The 18693-nt window shown below is 36.0% G+C and overlaps 1 non-coding gene and 1 pseudogene across 1 annotated transcript; both read left to right on the top strand.

The window, feature by feature from the left end:
- Nucleotides 1-16777: 16777 nt before the first annotated feature.
- Nucleotides 16778-17554, top strand: LOC103724674 (annotated as a pseudogene).
- Nucleotides 17555-18164: 610 nt separating this feature from the next.
- Nucleotides 18165-18292, top strand: LOC115068216. Its single transcript, XR_003847588.1, has one exon. It is a non-coding gene; the product is annotated as a small nucleolar RNA SNORA40 (small nucleolar RNA).
- The last annotated feature ends 401 nt before the right edge of the window (nt 18293-18693 follow it).

Here is an 18693-nt window from a genome sequence, read left to right as displayed (position 1 = left end):
GATTCATGGGAATGGTGGTATTTCAACAAAAACTTGAAAACAGTGACATAGCAGCCTAAGCATATACTTGGAAGATAAACATTCCAAGCACAGCAAACACCAATGATAAAATACTCTGAGGTTTGATAATGGATGCTTTGAGAAAAAATATGTGAAAGCAATTTAGCTATAGAGACAAACGGACTGCGGAAAAGAAAGCAAAGAATTCAGTGAAATAACAGGATGAACATGGATGATGACTACTTAGGACCTTGTAGATCATTAAGGAAATTTTAAACTGTAATACCAAAAAAGGAAAAGCTATCGAGTAGTTTGAACAAAATTATAACATGACCTGCCTTTGCTTTTAGTGATATTATTCAGTCTGGTTTGCATTGTTGGATAGACTATAGAGGGGGATAATAGCAGAATTGAGAGCATCAGATGTGGAGGGTGGAGTATTGCAATCAGCTGTAGAGCATAGAGTTCTGCAATCATTCAGAGAAAAGAGAATTAATTGCACCACAAATATAACAACAAAGTGGCAAGATGTGATAATTCTGCTTAATTTTTAAAGATAGGACTATTTTTTTCTTTTAATACATGTGTGATTATAAGAGGGACAAATGGTTGATTTTGAGGTTTTTATTTCTTTTGAATGGAAAAGCAGAGATCAATTTTGAATACCTGATATAGCACATATCTATTATTTTACATAAAATAAGATGAGAAAAGAGAGTTAGACATAATTGCTTAGAATTTATGGGAGTGGAAAGACCAGAAGACTAACTCTTTTGTATCAGAACTATGCTGATGACATATAAAGGTGCAAATTAGATAAGTTAATTTAAACAGTGACTGTAGATAGAGAAAAGGTCTAATTATGGTATCTTAGAGTTTCCTAAGATTAGAAGAATAAACAATTAGAAACAAGGGACTGGTGAGATGGCTCAGCTGGTAAAGGTGCCAGCTTCCAAGCCAGATGATCTGAGTTCAGTTCTTGGAACCCTTGTAATGGAAGGAGAAAACCAACTCCCATCATGTTGTCTTCTCATTTCCACACGTTTGCTCTGGCACTTATACTCCTAGACAGACATACACACATGCAGGGTTACACACAGGCATGTTTATATATGCACATAAATTCAATAAAAATTTGAGGAGTGTAAAGAAGATAGGTTCATGGCCTGTCCTATAGGAGGCAAAAACCAAGATATTGGGAAGTTCTGAATGTTGAGTGTGTGCTTCCCTGGACTTACCAGTGTCAAAGCAAGCAAGAATTGACCCTTGATTTATCAAAATAAAGCTATAATTGAAAATAATAGTGTCAAAGAATTGTGTGAAATTATGACTAAAGTGCAATAGCTGGAAGAATGGAAGGGATGATTGTTTCGTGTGTGTTTGTGATTGATTTTAAAATGAGAGGAATGATAGAATGTTTTCTACTATTGGGAGAGGAAAATTTTAGTGCAGGAAATCTACAAGAATTGCTGGAGTTCATACATTAGAGGAAGTGATAACTGAGGTGTCATAGTTAACATTAGATGTCAATTTGGGAGTCATCTGAGAGGATGCAACCTCAACTAAAAAATTTCACAGAGAAGTTTGCCCTGTGGCCCTGTCAATGTGAAGCATTTCCTTTGTTTAAGACAAGTTTTTATTCATATGAGCATTTTGCCTAAATTACACATACAAACACACATATACACAACATGTGGTACTGGTTCCCCTGGAGGCCAGAAGAGGACATCTGGTCCCCTAGAGCTGGTGTTATAAATTGTTAACTGCTATGTTGGTGTGGAAATTTGAACCCTGGTCCTCTGCGAGAGCAACAAATACACTAAACCACTGAGCCATCACTCCAACGATATATGAGGCCATTTGTTAATTGCTAATTGCTGTAGGAAGGCTCATCCCTTTCTGGCCTCTACCATCCCTAAGCAGGCAGGCTTGGGCTTTATACAGAAGGTAGCTGAGCAAGCCAGGGATGAAACCAGTAACCAGCATTTCTCCTTGGTTTCTGCTTCAAGTTCCTGCCTTGAGTTTCTGCCTTCATTTCTCTCAATGATGGACTGTAAACTGTAAGATTAAATAAGCCCCTTTCTCCTCACAAGCGAATTTTGATCAGAATGTTTTATTACAGTTACAGAAAAGCAAGCTAGGACTGGAGGCAATATTATGAACAATTTCAGAAACTAGTCTTAGGAGCCAATCGATTTTTCCTTAGTGAACACATGTAATGTATAGTGAGTAATAGAATAAATAGAAGTAGGTGTGGTGAAGAGGATGAACATAAGCTCACAATTAATAATTCTAGCAAATCACCTAAATTTTCTAAGCCAAAATTTCATCACATGTCCAATGAAAGGGGTCCATACATGAAGTACTGTATGCAGTACATCTAGTACAGGGCTGTGCCATAGTATGCACTCTCTAAATAAATGTTATTTTTCATTATGAATATTCTGGAATCAGATGACATAATATCAAACATGATTGTGTACATAACCTGCTCTTCATTGGTCTTATAGTCTTCATTTAATAAGCAGGAATAATGATAATTCTTATGATATTATATAAAACAGGGTAAAACACAATGTCTGTGTTGACATTACTGACACTTTCTGCAGTGATGAACAAGACAATGTATGTGCTACAGCTTATGTGCTAGAGAGAGGAAAGGACGGATATGGAGTGACAAACCTAAAACCTGATTCCATCCAATTCATTCTCTGGACTTGAGCAAATTACTTAGACTTCCCAAAAATGAGAACAAAGGCAAACTTATTGCCAGCTATTTATTATATTCTTTATGAATCTATCTGCATAATACGCTGAATTTTACCACCCAAATAAATGATGCCCAATGCGAGTGCTATCTTTACTATAGCAATGTCCATATGTGGAGATTGCTAAAATTATTATTTAGGTCTAGTTTCCTAGGATAACACAATAATATAAACAATCTAGTAAGAAGAGGACAAGGAAAAAGAGAACGAAGGGAAGAAAGGACAGAAGAACACATTTTAGACGTGGGGTTAAGTAAGCAGTGTGTGTGAGACTCCCTCTCCACAAAATATAGTGTCAGTGCTGACAGACGCAAATGCATATATACAATTACCTGGCAGATAATCTCCCAAAGGTCACTTTCTGCCTTTTAGAATAGAGCCTGCCTAATAAAAGAGATTTTTAAATCTTAAATTGAATTGAGAAGTGCAAAAATAAAAGCATCAACAAAGTAAGCACCTGGTAAACAACAACAACAACAAAGTCTTCACTTATTCCTTTATTCTGTGGGTTCATTTATGAGAACACCTCTGCTTCTCATGTAAATTGTCTGGCAAGAGTTGATTCTTAGCCTGAGAAAGGAAAAAAAGTGAGAAAAAAAGGAAAGAAAAACTTACAGATTTATTCATCGACAAATGTAAGAGCCTTGCATACTTTACCCAGCTTCTTCTCAGTAAGACGCTCACTACCATTGGGCTATTTTCAGACATGCTTCATGAATCTTAGGCTGCACTTTTTCACAATGCTTTGGTTTGGCTGAACAAGTGGGCCTTCTTTATATATGCAAATAAGAACAAATACAAACAGGAACCTTTTTATTGTAATAACAATTCAACATGACACAGCATCTGGATGGAAATTTCTCCAGCTGCATAGCTTACATTTCATTGTAAGCAAAACAATCGTTTCAGTTTTAGAAGTGGGCCTGAGAAGTATATAGAAAGTATTTGGTGAAACACCACAGAATCAGATAATAGGCATCTCTCTGAATGGAGCAGGTGTTGTGTGACATTATTCCTGGGGAGAAGTAAACAAATGTCTACTCACAGCAGAGAAGGAACTGAATAAGAACCAATATACAATTACACCAAAATCCATCTTGACAAACTTATGATTTTTATTGGAGTTATTATAGGAATACGGATGAGAGATTATGTAGAGCAGCAGAAATACCACAAAGACAGCTGCATCATTAAAAACCCACCCCAGCATGGATGAAGAGGTACAAAATCTGGAAAACCGAAACTCACTGCACAACATGAAGGCAGCTGAACAGGTTGGAGAGTGTTTTAGAGGCAACTGAGTTGGTCTGAGCCTCTTCCAGGCAGCTTGGCTGGTTTTGGGTTTTTTTTTTTTTTTTTTTTTTTCATGCAGCTCAGCTGATCTTTGCTTCTTCTAAGCAGTATAGCTTGTCTGATAGTCTTTGAGCTTCTAGAGTTATGCAGCCCAGCTTGTTTGAGGATGTGTCTTAGAAGTTCTTACTACTTATATACTCTTGGAGAAGGAACGTCTAGTGAATCTGGTAAGTTCTGTGGACTTCCTAAAGCTATTGAGTTGCATACTGTCTGAGATTAATAGGTATCCATGCAGAATATATTTCAATTCCCTTTAGAACATCCTGTGTCTTAACAGCTTCTTACCAAGATGGATTACTTTATCGTAAAGGAAAGTTCTACAGAGCAGCAGGAACGAAAAGACTATTACATTCAGGCCACGTAGTGACAAAAAGCATTCTTTTGGCATCCAACAGACCTGGTATTGGTCACCAATTTTTCATTCATTATTTGGGTCACTTTGGTGTGATCTTTTGGGCCCTAGATTGCTCATCCCAATGCTAGGGATAATATGATATTTGTCTCATGGGGCCATTATTGAGTATTGTTTACACTAACACATGCACTATAATAAGCAATGGTAAGATATAAATAAAGCCAGAACAAAATAAGTAGTAGCTGCTAGTCATAGTAAGTTCTAAAAGGAGGATATTCAGAAAGTGTAATCAATATTTTGTGAGGAGATCTGTGGACCAGGTTCATTTGTTTATTCTTTCATTGCATACTTTATATTACATATGTTAAAAATAATTAACATTAAAAACAAAAATACATTTTTAAAAAATAGAATAAAATAAAAACAAAAATAACACAAAATCTAAAGAAAAAAAGCTGTAGGACAATCTCAGTAAGAATAACACATCTACCCAGCACTTGATAAGCTACAATGTATATACTATCCTGCCTTGGGAATCACCATAAACTACCATAGACTGAGAAGCTAAAATACAGGAATTTATTCTCTCACAGTTCTTTATGATTGAAATTATAGTCATCTACTATTTAAAATTTCACAAAGTCTTCCTATTCTACATTTATTTACAAATTGTGTTAAATTCTGAGATACTGGAGTTTTTGTCGTTAACACCAGGGATTTGGAGTCTATGAGTTGACCTTTGCTACAGTGCTAAGAAGTATTTGCAGGGAACTCATAGGTAGTAATAAGGATTATTTAAAGTAATGTTATGTTAAACATAATCTTATTAATTTTTGAGAATCTTTGTACACTTATAATATATTCCCATAATAGCCAGCCCACATTTCTATTCCTAACTTCTCCCAGATCATCTCATACCCCATAACCCTCCCAAAATCATGTCCCATTTTTTTTAATAGTCCACTGAATTCAATTTGTGTGGCCACCCACTGGAAAATGGTTGAACTACCAGGGACCAGAGCTTTAAAGAAAATTGACTCTCTGAAGCCATCAAGTGTCAGCGGCTTCTTTAATTCAGTCAAGGGGATGCTGGTAAGCCTTTCCACTCTCCATTCTGGAAGGCTGACTGGCTTGAATATGTGTAGGTTTTTGTGCAGGCATTCACAGCTGCTATGGGTTCATGAGTACAGAATTCCTATTATGTCCAGAAGATATGATTCTGCTCCAGTTTTCCCAGGTTTCTGGCTCTTAATTTTTTTTTTGTCCTCTCTTCTTCAGTGTACTCTGAGTCTTTGGGATGGTTTGATATAAAAGTCCCATTTATGGCTGAGCACTCTACAGATGATTATTCTCTGCACTTTGACTCGTTCTGAGTTTCTTCATTAACTTCTGTTCACTGCACAAAGAATCTTCTGTGATGAGGTGTGAGAGCTTCACTAATCTAAGAATTTAAAGACATAAATTTAGTTTAAGTAATAATAGTACGTTCATCCCTAGGTCCTGTGAGCTCCCAAACCGTGGGTTCTTGACCATATGTACAGTGCCAGGAATGTATCTCCTTCTGTGGAAAGGGCCTTAAACTCAATCAGAAAGCAGTTGGTTACCCTGTAATACCCTTGACACTAAAACATCTATGGTTATATTCTGCCATATCAGTCACTACTGCAGCTATATGGTTCAAGAAGACTAAGACTGCTGGTGTCTTTCCTCCCAGAAGCCTGTATAGCACCTTCCAGTACTATTATAGCTATCCAGCAGGTAGGAAATTTCCTGATATGTAAAAATGTAATGATGTCCCATCATCAAGTTCTAAGGTACAAAAACGTGCTTTATTACTTATGAGGTCTCAGGACATCTCTGATCAACAATTTGGGGGGAAGTATCCCACTATCCAAACCTGGCACTGAGATTTTCATTTGGAAACCTATGGCTTTTGAGAGGAGCATTGTAGTCTATGTAGGGTGACTCTAATTAAAAATTTTTATCTCGGTGTGTGTGTGTGTCTGTGTGTATCTGTGTGTGTCTGTGTGTGTGTATGTGTCTGTGTGCATGTTGAACATCTTTCAGCACCGTCACCACCAATGAATTCTTTCCAGTTTCTTGGATTCTGTAAGTATTCCATATTAAATACCGAAATCTAAAGATTTGATGCTAAGATCTACCTATTAGTGAGACTATATGACGTATTTCTGTACTTGGGATACCTCAGTATGATGGTTTCCAGCTTCATCTATTTACCTACAAATTTCAGATTTTTAGTTTTTTCTATGGCTTAATAATATTCCATTGTGTATAGTTATCACATTTTTTCTTTATTTTTACACGTCTTTTGTTTATTAGTTCCTTAAAAATTTCACACAATATGTTTTGTATCTTCAAACTGCTCCAAGTTCCAACCCCCTTCCCTACTAACCCAAATTTTGCTTCTTATTTTTGTTTTAGTTTGTTTGATTTAAAGATGCAGCCCAGTTTGTGTTGTCCACAAACTCAGGTGTGTGTCTACCCACTGGAAGGAGAACCTCGTTCTCCATGATGATATTCTATCTGGATTAAGCTTTTGCAAGTCTTGTGCATTCTGTCAAAACCTCCTTGAGTTCGTATATGGTGCATTCACATAATGAACTATTATTCCATCACCATTAATTTTACTATGTCACAAAGGATTGGACATCTCACAGACAATTATTTTCTGCCTTTGAACAGATGTGAAATTCTGTAATAGACTTTATATTTTGCCAAAAGAAGCTTTTCTGACGAATGTCAAGAGGTATACGTGTTTGTAAAGATAAAGATCCATATTTGGCATACAGTAAGAAATTACATTTGTCTAGAGCTGTGACAAATGTACTTTTTCCCTATGCTCTACAAACTCTTCAGCCATGTATATTTGGCTCTGTTTGAGTACCCCATGTGATTTCCCTCCCATTGAGTAGGCTTTTAGTACAATTAGATAGCTGTTGATAGCTCCGAAGATAAAAGTGCCCCTATTGCACCAATGTAGATAGCTGGGTGTTTCACTAAATTTTTCCCTTCCTCTCCTCTGGGAGACTGGCCCTCAGTCCCTGGGGTCTCATTGTCCTGATGTGGCTAGACAAAACCAGCATAACACATTTCTATCTTGGGTTTTGCATAGTTTATATGAAATTTGGAGGGGGCATGTGACTTACATGAAATGGCTTCCCATAACCCATGTGCCATTCAAGACCTGCCTGTAGTGTCCATCAGCTTTTGTGCACCACACCCATGGTTTTTGTGCCTCATCTCATGGGGCTGTGAAGGCTGACTCATCTCCTGTTCCCTGCTACCAACCCACCAACGCTTCACTCTCTGAGTTCTACTATGGCCCTGGCTAACTCTCAGTTTGCTCAGTTTCCATATGGCAGGAAGTTCCACCCCTCTTCCCAGGGTGCTCCTCTTCTTGCCCCTGGCTGGCTTACTCTTCATAGGCTCACACTTTTTGGAGGAATGAGTAATTTTTGGGCTACACTGGCTGTGCCACTCATTGTTGTAGTTATTAAGCTTTTCAGCTGGGTTTGATAACTGATTAATTTTTTCCCTGAGAAGTTTGCATTTAGTCATTTTGTATACTCAAAAGCCAAAGTTCCAAGCTACAATTATTATATATTTCAACAAAAAAGTTACCTGAAATAATAGGACAACATGTCAGAGATTACTAGTTTACTGGTCAATATATGTTTCTAACTTCTTTTCAGTCACTGAATATAATTTTTATTCAGAGCCTTAATATGCTTATCTTATATGCCACATTTCTATTCTGCCTTATAGACTTTTTTAAGATATGCAAGTAAAATTTTGTGGGGGAGACAAATAGAAAGAATATATAAAATGTTACATAAACTGATGACTGAAATCTATCATTTTCCCTTTATTCTAGATTTTGTTCATTATTTGTACACATCTTTTCTTTAGTAAAGAACATCAAGAAACTGGAAGTAATAACTGAGCTTTCATACTACTTTATACTTCTTAGTAAGATCATCCTTTGGAAAACTTCAACAATTTTTAGAATGAACAGAACAAGCTCTAAAAAGATGAAATATTTAGTTACTATCATATGTACATTTCCTTGAAAATGTATTGATTGTATTGATGGTTTTGTCCTCATCAAGATTAATGCTGAATTAGAATTGTCAATATGAGTGAATTGCAAAATGATGAAGCCTTTCAAGATCACCTAATTATCAGACTAATGACTGAAGTCTCTTTTCCTATGCCTTCTTTCTCTTCATAGAAACAGCAATTGGGTTTCATATTTATGGCGGTTCTTATATCAGACCTTGGGCAGTATTGTTTTCAATCTTGAAAGATTTAGAAAAGCTCCCATTCAAAAGACCAAGAGTCCAGTCACCTTGTGCTGACCTTGAATAACTGCCTAAGCATCTTATTATAAATATTTAATTTTCTGCCTCATTGAAACATTGTTTGGTGGTGCAGAATACAAAATCTCAATGATATGTCAACTGCTTTTTGTAGGACAAAAGTAAAATAAAGTTGTAGAGACAAAGTAGTCATATATTTGGTGCCATTTCTAAAATCAGAAAATCAATCAGGAGATAGAGTAAGAAAGGAATTCCTTCTCTCGACTGGGAGGAAAAGCAAATAACCAGGATGTTAGAATAAGCCGCTCCTGATAAACAAGACACTTTTTAGAAGTTAATGGAATAGGCATTGTTGTGCTTCACAGGCTCTACTTCTTATTCACCAAAGCAGGAGTTATCAATGGAGGAAATGGAGGAAATATCTTGGCACCCTGAGCATTATTATGTGCTGGCATTATCACCTAGAAAGATCAGCCTTCAACTACTCAAAATGGTGAACAACAGCATAGGTATGACTTATGATTTTGCCAGAAATGCAAATCACAGTCAAACATGGTGGCACCGTGGCAAACGCCTTTAATTCTAGCACTCGTGAAGCAGAAGCAGGAAGATCTCTGTGAGATCAAGGCCAATCTGGTCTATATAATGAGTTCCAAACCAGATAGGGCTATAGGGAGAGCTTCTTTAAATACACACACACATACACAAAGAAATAGGAAAAGAAAGAAAAAAGAAAGAACAAAAGGAAAGAAAGAAAAAGAAAAGCAGCATCTCAGATGCTGCACCAGAACTACTGCATCAACATTTCCATTTTAGTGATATTCTCCAGGGGATTCAGAGGATCTTTACACTTGAGAACTAACTCTAGTAAACTCCTTTTCAGGATTTCCAAATTGTGCTCCATCAAATAGCAAAAGAACTATAAGTAGAGGATTAAAGTTTTAGAGTCTTGTTATCAACCCATATTTCTTTCTCCCTGGATTCTGAGGTAAGTAAGCAGTCAATGATTAAGAATCTCACTTCGGGCTTGAATTGTTGTGTAGGAAAAGCAATTACAATTGGCTCAAGACCAGATTCTATCATTTATTAGTTATGGGATGGTGGTAAGGTCACTTAACCCCTGTGAATTGGCTTTATCATCTTCACAATAAGTGTTTCACATAACATCAAAGGCGATGGTGTATATTAGTACATCATAAATTATTACATATTTTTATTATGTGAAAGTCTTCTAGAAATGTATACCTTATATGAACTCATCTTTAGAACTCAAATCTAAAATTTAAAGTTACAAAGGTTGGCAACATAGTCGTAGTCATAGTCATAAGTGCATAAGAAATAATACCAATCAAACTGTTAGTCCAACAGAAAACTTGAGAAAGTATTTCAAATCAGCACACTGGAATCCAAACAACCTGGGAAAAAGGAGAGCATCAGAGGGGTAGAAGATCACATTTCTGTAGAAGACTCTACAAAACATCACTAATCACACACAAAAAGGATAAGACAGAAAGGATCATATTGCTTAGATAACAATAGTTACTCAAAAATTAAGTTATGAATTCATGTACGACAACCAGTATCACTCTTACAACAAACTAATCTCAATAAATTAAAGAAGAGATATAAATAATTAGACATGTGCTTTCAGGGTCATAAACGTTTTACCAATTCTCATATAACATCTTACAATAAACCTAGTTAACGGGTTAGTAATAATTATATAACTGACGATGTTTGGATTCTGAATTACCTGTACAGATCTGAAAACTACAGAAGCACTAATAATTACAATGTGCTAAATTGGACGTTGCAGAACAGTATCAGAGAACTTTAAATTAAAAAGTGTGATAATGGGATAGAATAAAAGAGAGAATGAAAAAAAATATTTTCTCCACTAGAGGCATGAGAAAATTTGTATCTGAAGGAATGATGTAAATATAGAAGGAACAAGTGCAAAAATATTAATTTCTTGTAAATGTTAAGGGGATTTCAGTAACTGGCTTGCAAGCAGATACAGACTCAAAGTTGGCTTAGGAAATTTCAAATTGATAAACTAGATAAGTCAATGAAGCTAAAATTGGTAAAATACATGTGATGTTTTATTCTAGAAATCAAGATTTATTTTAAGATAACTACATTAAGTATACAAGCTATAGTTCCCTAAGTAGTCACAAAAAATCATGACAAATTTATAATACCATTTTAATGACTGACCCAAGAAAACCATTGTAATAACAATTAGTGATAAAGTGCATTAGGAACAATAAAAATTGATTCATTTTATGATCTTGAGTTAATTTCATATATCTATGAATTCATTTAATTTGAAATAGAAAGATTAAAATTCTAAATTTCTGAGGAGGAGCAAGTTTGACACATACAAGATAGTTAAAGAGAACAAAATTAATTGCATTCATTGGGCTGTTGTCATGTACTCAGTAAGATAATTTAAATTGCTTCATGATGAATTAAAAATTATATGTGACATGTTTATGTACTTGGCAATTAGAATGAGGAATGTATTTAAAATTCAAGCTTGTATTCTCCAGTTGAATCTTGACAATCAATCACTGTACATCATCATTGTTGTAGACTAACATAAAGAATAATAAAAGATATTAGCAGCTTACTGAAGATATTCCTAGAGCAAACTGAAGAACATGCAGATTTAATTAAATAATGTCATCTATTCAATTATTATTATCTGACTAGTGAAAAAATAATTCAGACCACAGCTTCATAAACATAGCAATCTATACTGCATTAATTGATCCATGGTGTCCTTTCTTACATAAAATTTTTCTTCCATAGCATTAAATGATAGGTGTCCTAAAGTCTACAAGAAGTCATGAATTTATGTTTGATATTTAAGAATAAAATCTAAGACCAAATAAAAGGGTGTATCTTTAATATATCATCCAAGTCTTCTTTATCCAGATCAGAAATACTCTCCTTGTTGTTTCAGCAAATTAGATTTCCTTTCAAATATTTATTACCATGACCTCAGCTAGATTCCAAGAAAAAAACAGAATTTTGAGACTTATGGACACTAAATCAGTTCAGACTAATGTTGCAAATAGTCCACAGGAGGAAATATATTCAACAAGGAATCTGAAAAGACATACCATGGGGCCCTGAAGAAAGACTTATGACATAGAGCAAAAGCTATGGAAAATTGGCTGATTAAACTTGTGTTACAATGCCTACATAAAATGTGAAATTTAGACGTGAGTATTAATTTAGAGTAAGGTCTGAGATGCCATTATGCAAGACATTTGGAAAATTTTACTTGCTTTTGTTTTACTTTTCGTTTTGTATTTTTAATATAAATTTTATACACGAATACTTATTGTACATAATGATTGGATTCATAAGAACATTTGCAGGAAATGAAAATCAAAACCTCTTTATGAAGTTATATTACTCCACTCAAAATAACTAAGATAAAAAATGACAGCAAATGCTGCTGTGGTGCAGTTAAAAGGGAACTTGTGTTCACTGCTGGTGGAAATGCAAACTAGTGGAGACACTATGCCATTCAGTGTGAAAGTTTTTCAAAAATCTAAAAATAGGTTTAACGACTCTCAAACACATAGAATTCAATATGTAACTACAGAGGTACTTGTTCATCCATATTCAGTGAAGGATCATTCACAACATCCAGGAATGGAAATAACCTAGATTTCCATCAACTGATAAATGGATAATGGCAGCTGTTAAGAAAAAGCAAATTCTGAAATTCTCAGGTACATGGATTGAACTGGAAACAATGATATTGAGTGAGGTAACCCAAACCCATAAAGACAACACATTTTGTGGACGTGGACACAGCTTTGAATCTTTAGATACATCTCTGGCATTTGGAATACCTATAGAGGTCAGAAAACTAGTGATGGGACAGGGGTCGGGGACTCTCAAGGGAAAAAAGATAGAATGCAGTGATACAAAGAAGGAAATTCATGGATAATCACAAAAATTTTGGAGAGCCAAAGCAATCATGAACAAAAAGAACAATACTAACGGAACACTATATGTGGTTTCGAGTCATAGTCTAGGGTCCTTGAAATAAAAAAAGGAGGCTAGCACAAAAACAGAGATGATGATCAATGGAATATAATATACAACTCATAATCAAACCCACACAGCTACAGTATTCTGAATATTGAAGATGGTATAAACATATATTTAACAAATGTTGAGGAAACTGGATAACTACATAAAAAGAATGAAACTAGCTTCCTATCTCTCATCCAACATAAAATTCAAAAAATATCAAAGACCTTAATTCAAGGGAACAGAAATTGATAGAGGAAACTTTGCTTATTCAAAAGTTTAATTGGATGAAAAAATAGAAGCAAATTTCAGAAATGAGTGACTCACTTTAAATAGGAAAAATAAGAACTACTATATTTGAGACACATACTAGAATGAAAATATAGAGTAAATAGGATATGATCAAATATGTTAATTAATAGGGTAGAATGTGGTACTTGGAGTAAAGAAGATTAAATAGTTCTGTGAATGTAGCAATAATAAATGAGAGAGACCCTTGACATTCAGTGAAGTTAGCAAACAGTAACTGAGATTTCACTACAATAAAGTCCTTATATGCAGGATAGCATCAGTGCTATGGTTGTTGTGATTTGTAAATATATGATAGGGCCTCAAAGATAAAAAATTATTGATAAAAACTTGTTAGCTATATTATTAATCAAAACCTCTCAGTCACCATCTACTCAACACCACATCTGTTTCCCTAGTCAATCCATAAAGTTCCTCAAAGACTTTTATTCATGAAGCTCACCATGCTTTTGATTAGGTGAATTAATTGCTCAGGTTCAGAGATGCGGGGAGATGGAATACCCTCAGCAGTTCACCACAAAGATCCCCAGAAGCTCAGTGGAAGCTGAAGACCTGGGGCCTCTGACAAATGCATTCAATTCTGGCATGATGGTTTCAACTCTCTTAAATCCTACCTAAACTGTTAAATATTTGAGTCCTGGGTAACCAAATATGGATGGTCTGTAGAGATGAAAACATCAAGTGGCAGGGAGGGTGTGGTGTTGTATTAGGTTACTGAGAGTGTTAATGGAGACTGTCATTTGTTCCATTGATTGCAGTGCCCATAATAATGGTAATAGAGTTATTTTGTTGAGTATCGGAAAGATTTGTATTGCGATACATTGCTATTTTATTTCTCATTTGTGTGAATATAGTACAAGATACTTAAGCTATCTGAGACAGGTTCTTCAACTCAAAAATTAAAACAAAACAAGAAAGATGTCAGTACTTTACCCACTGGGGCTGTGTTTTAAGAAGACATAAGACATCGTGAGTTAAATAGGATTCGTAAGAGATAAACGGCCTCTAGATTCTGCTGTGAGACATTAAATGTTGACTCAGTGTCACAACTTTATGATTGATAAAATCTTCAATTGTTTATTCACATATTTTGACTTCAATTGAGACAACGAATTTTCAGAGAAATTTCATATTTAAGCCCCTTGACTTAGAGTTCATCTGCATAGCATGTATTATGAAGAATATCCCATGTAAGGGCTATTGATGTTCCAAGATCATGTGGTTCCTAAGTGAACATCTTAAAGTAGAATTAAAAGCAGCATTGCATTATCTCCTTTCGACCTTCTCTTTCAATTATCTAATGGTATACTGGGATTTATCTGTATGAAAATGCTGTTTTGCATTGTTTATATGGCACAATAAAACTTGCATTTCAGTATTTAAATACTATGATATAATCATAGTATGTGCGCAAGTGCATGGATGTGCATGCAGTTTTGGAAAGAAAAGTGCTTTAGAACGACCTGAAGCAGATAGTCATGCACATTAGTAATGCACCATATTGAATTCCAGAAGATAGGATCTGAATTCCATTTAGTTTATCAGGAAAGCATTTTTCTGTAAGTCATTTTTTGGATAATCTTTCTCTTGCACAGAGATGTCACAACCATGGAGTGTTTCTATCTCCCCTCTGTCTTATCACACTCTCCTTGTAACTCAGTGCTAATATGTCAAACGTTGTGTTAATGCCTTCCGCACTAACCAAAAGCAAGGTGGTTCCTGAAACAAATTAAATCCAGTTGACCTGAGAATCTTTGCTAGTTCTTCTAGTGATATGTTTTAGAACTATTTGCCAACTTAGAAATAAGTAGAATTAAAGTCTTCAGAGCCACTTTCTACTGAAATGCTTTGGGACATTAAACATTCCTCTAAAACTACTATGAAAATTTATCACAGTTGGCATTTAAGAAAGACTTGTTTTTTTGATGTTTATGTAACAACATTTTCAGGTTTCAAAGATGAGAATCTTGACAAGTATTTTTCATTATTACTGATTCCTTGACACACCCAGTGAGGCCTAAGATACACTTTTGCATTTCACTTTAGAATATATAAATATTAGTATATCTGCATAACACATTCACAAGGCCACTGTTAGCACAAGTAAAGTAACTTCATCAATGTAAAAATATGTAATTACTGGGGGCTGGAGAGATGGCTCAGCAGTTAAGAACACTGGTTTTTCTTGCAGAAGACCTGGGTTCGAATCCCAGCACCCACGTGGCAGCTAATAACTGTCCATAATTCCAGTTTCAGGGGATCTGATGGTCTCTTCTGTCCTCCCCAGGCATTGCATGACACATGTGTACTTACCTGCATACAGGCAATACACACATACACATAAAATAAGAACAATAAATAAAATATTAAAAATAAAAAATGTAAATACTTAAAACTGTGATGAATACCTAAAATATGTCCAAAAATGATTAAATGACTGATAAATTTCCAGTATAATGTTAAATGCTTTACTTTCACTTTAGTAAAACAGTCAGACACACTGCAAATGGCTATATTTTATGGTATATAATTGTTGCATAATCAGAGGTAAAGTGTTCATCTTCTAAATCAAATGAAAGAAAATAAAAAAAAGCTTTATACATTACATGAGCAGCAGTTTTGAACACACTTTTGAAATGTGGAATGTGGAATATAGTGTTAGTCCACATTCTGCCATCGTTTCAATGAGCACTGCTGTTGGTTACTTGTTTGATCTAAGACATTGGTCTATACAAAGTAATTTGGAAACAGCTAATTCACATTCTAGGTAAATAACAGCACAATAATTATTATTCTGAATGCAGCTCTATCTATGAGTTACTCCATAATTGCAAGAGTCAAACTCATTTAGCATCATCACCTCTGAAGTATATCTGAAAACTAGGGACACTCAGATAATTTCTAGATGTGCATCTTAGAGTATACGCTCACTTTCCATTAAAAAGTTTGGGAATTTCCTGATGAAAGGAAGAAAACACTGCGTGGTACTCCATGACACTATTGGAAAGATTTACAAGGAAATGCATGCAGGGAAAATCTTCATAAAAATTTAAAGAATATTGTGTGCATAAAAGAGATTATGGACTTACTAATAAATTAGATATGTAGAGGAGGGCAGCTTATCAACTAAGAATTATTCTGCATGGAAGCAGATTATTATCGATAATATTCAACAAAATAGTTAAGAAATGCATTGCTAAAGTATATACTTTTCAAATAACTCTACATTCTGCTTCAAACAAACAAGCCATTTTTTCAGGATGAGAATGTAAGATGGAGGAGTTTTTATCAATTGCAAACATTAAGATGTTGCAGAAAGAAAAATGTCCATTAATATTCCTCTTAACTCATTGGAGTACCGGGCAATCAAAAATAAACTGTTGTGATAAATCACAGAGATTTGGGTACTTGTTCTAAGACTAAGATGAATTGACATATTCTGAAAAAAGTGGCTGTGGGAAGATTGAAAATGAGCATTCATACAGAACTGAATTCTGGTGAACACTGTCCTGTTCATGCCTCAGTCCTCTGGTCTACTGGCCACTCCCCGCAAACTCAACCCCCTCCTCTGCCAGGAACATGCTGCCATGGACACCATGCCCTACCCATACCCAGCACTGACCACAGAGAAGAAGGGGTTGTTTGACATCGCTAACCACACTGCGGCTCCAGGCAATGACATCCTGGCTGTAGATGAGTCCACAGGAAGCATTGTCAAGCTGCTGTGGCCTACTGGCACTAACACAGAGGAGAATGAGCACTTCTACCACCAGTAGCTGCTGACTGCTGCTGACTATGTGAATGCCTGAATTCAGAAGGCAGGGAGTGGTTGATCCTTTTCTATGAGACACTGTACCAGAAGGTGTATCATGGACATTCTTTCCCCCCACATTATCAAATCCAAGGATGGTATTGTGGGTACCAATGTAGACAAGGGCATGGTGCCCCTGTCAGGAACCAATGGTGAGATCACCACCCAAGGGATAGATAAGCTCTCTGAACACTGTGCCCAGTACAAGAAGGATGGAGCCAACTTTGCCAAATGGTGTTGTGTGCTGAACATTAGAGAGCACACCCCCTCAGCCCTTACCATCATGGAAAATGCTAATGTTCTGACCCATTACACCAGCATCCACTAGTGAATGGCATTGCACCCACTGTGGAGCTCGAACCCCTCTCTAATGCAGACTTGAAGCACCATTAGTATGAAGGTAATACCTTCTGTCTACAAGGCTCTGAGCAACCACATGTACTTGGAGGGCACTATACTGAAGCCAAACATGGTCATCCCAGACCTTGCTGGCACCCAGAAATCTTACAATGAGGAGACTGCTAAGACAACATTCCAGGTCCTGGCCTACTCACTTGCTTAGGAAGAGGGAGCCTCCAATTTCTTTCCCTAAATCTCTTGTCGCCCTTGTGACTTTGGTGTGTGGTGTTATCTTTGAATGCTCACTCTGCCATCCCTTCCAGCCCACTGTCAATAACCAACTGTTTAAGAGGGGAAAAAAAGAAAATGAATATTCAACCTGCATGAGTTCAATAAAAGATTCGTGGTGCACTCAACCAAAGTACTGCTTCTCATGGTGGTATGGCAGAAGTGAATCATGGTTCCACCCACCAAAATAGGAATGAAAAGGGGTTTCATGAATCCCTAATAGGCCTCAAACCCAGTATGTAGTCTTGTAGGATGTTTAACTTCTGATCTTCTTGCCTTTGTCACCTGACTTCTGGGATTATGGGTGTTTATTATCATACTCAGTTTTTATATTGTGCTATGGATGGAACTCAGAGCTTCTTGCACTCTAGAAAAGCACTCTATCGACACAGCTACATTCTCAACATAGAAACAGGATTTAATGGTTTGAAGACATGGAAATTGAGGGAAAACAAAAGCACTAAACTTTACTCTAGGTTTAAATGTCAAGTGTCTTAATCTTGAGAATTCTCTCTCTCTCCTCTCTCTCTCTCTCTCTTTCTCTCTCTCTCTGTGTGTGTGTTTGTTCAACTGGTGGACAAAGACATGAAAGACAGGTGGATAAATAAATCTTCTTTTACAATGCATAACTCATTGATTAGTATGAGTTTGGATTCTTACAAGAAGGACTATGATAAGAGCGCTCAAATGATGGCATTGAGAGAAAAGATGGCATAGGAAAGAGTTGTGCCCCAGGCAGCCAGCTTCCAGGCCTGGGTAACCAACTTCAAAGAGATGTACCACTTGAGCAACCTTCTCACACAAGATGAACATTTACCTGACCATAGCCACTTCTATACTGTTCTCAAAATTCTGAACTCAGGACATATCAAGGAAGAAAGAAAATGATTGGTGATGGCAACTTTTGGAACAAGGACTTAAAACATGACTCTGGGCTTCTTCATTTTATTCAGTATCTTGATGCTTCTATATTGATCTCAAAATTCTGAATTAAGGACTTCACAAGTGAGAAGGAAAATGACTGGAAAACAAAGATGGTAGACTCATGCTGACCTTCCTAGCCACGAACACTAG

Source organism: Nannospalax galili, unplaced genomic scaffold (assembly GCF_000622305.1).
Source record: "Nannospalax galili isolate Female #2095 unplaced genomic scaffold, S.galili_v1.0 scaffold167, whole genome shotgun sequence".
Lineage (NCBI taxonomy): Eukaryota > Metazoa > Chordata > Mammalia > Rodentia > Spalacidae > Nannospalax > Nannospalax galili.
This window is presented reverse-complemented; position numbering and strand designations above follow the sequence as displayed.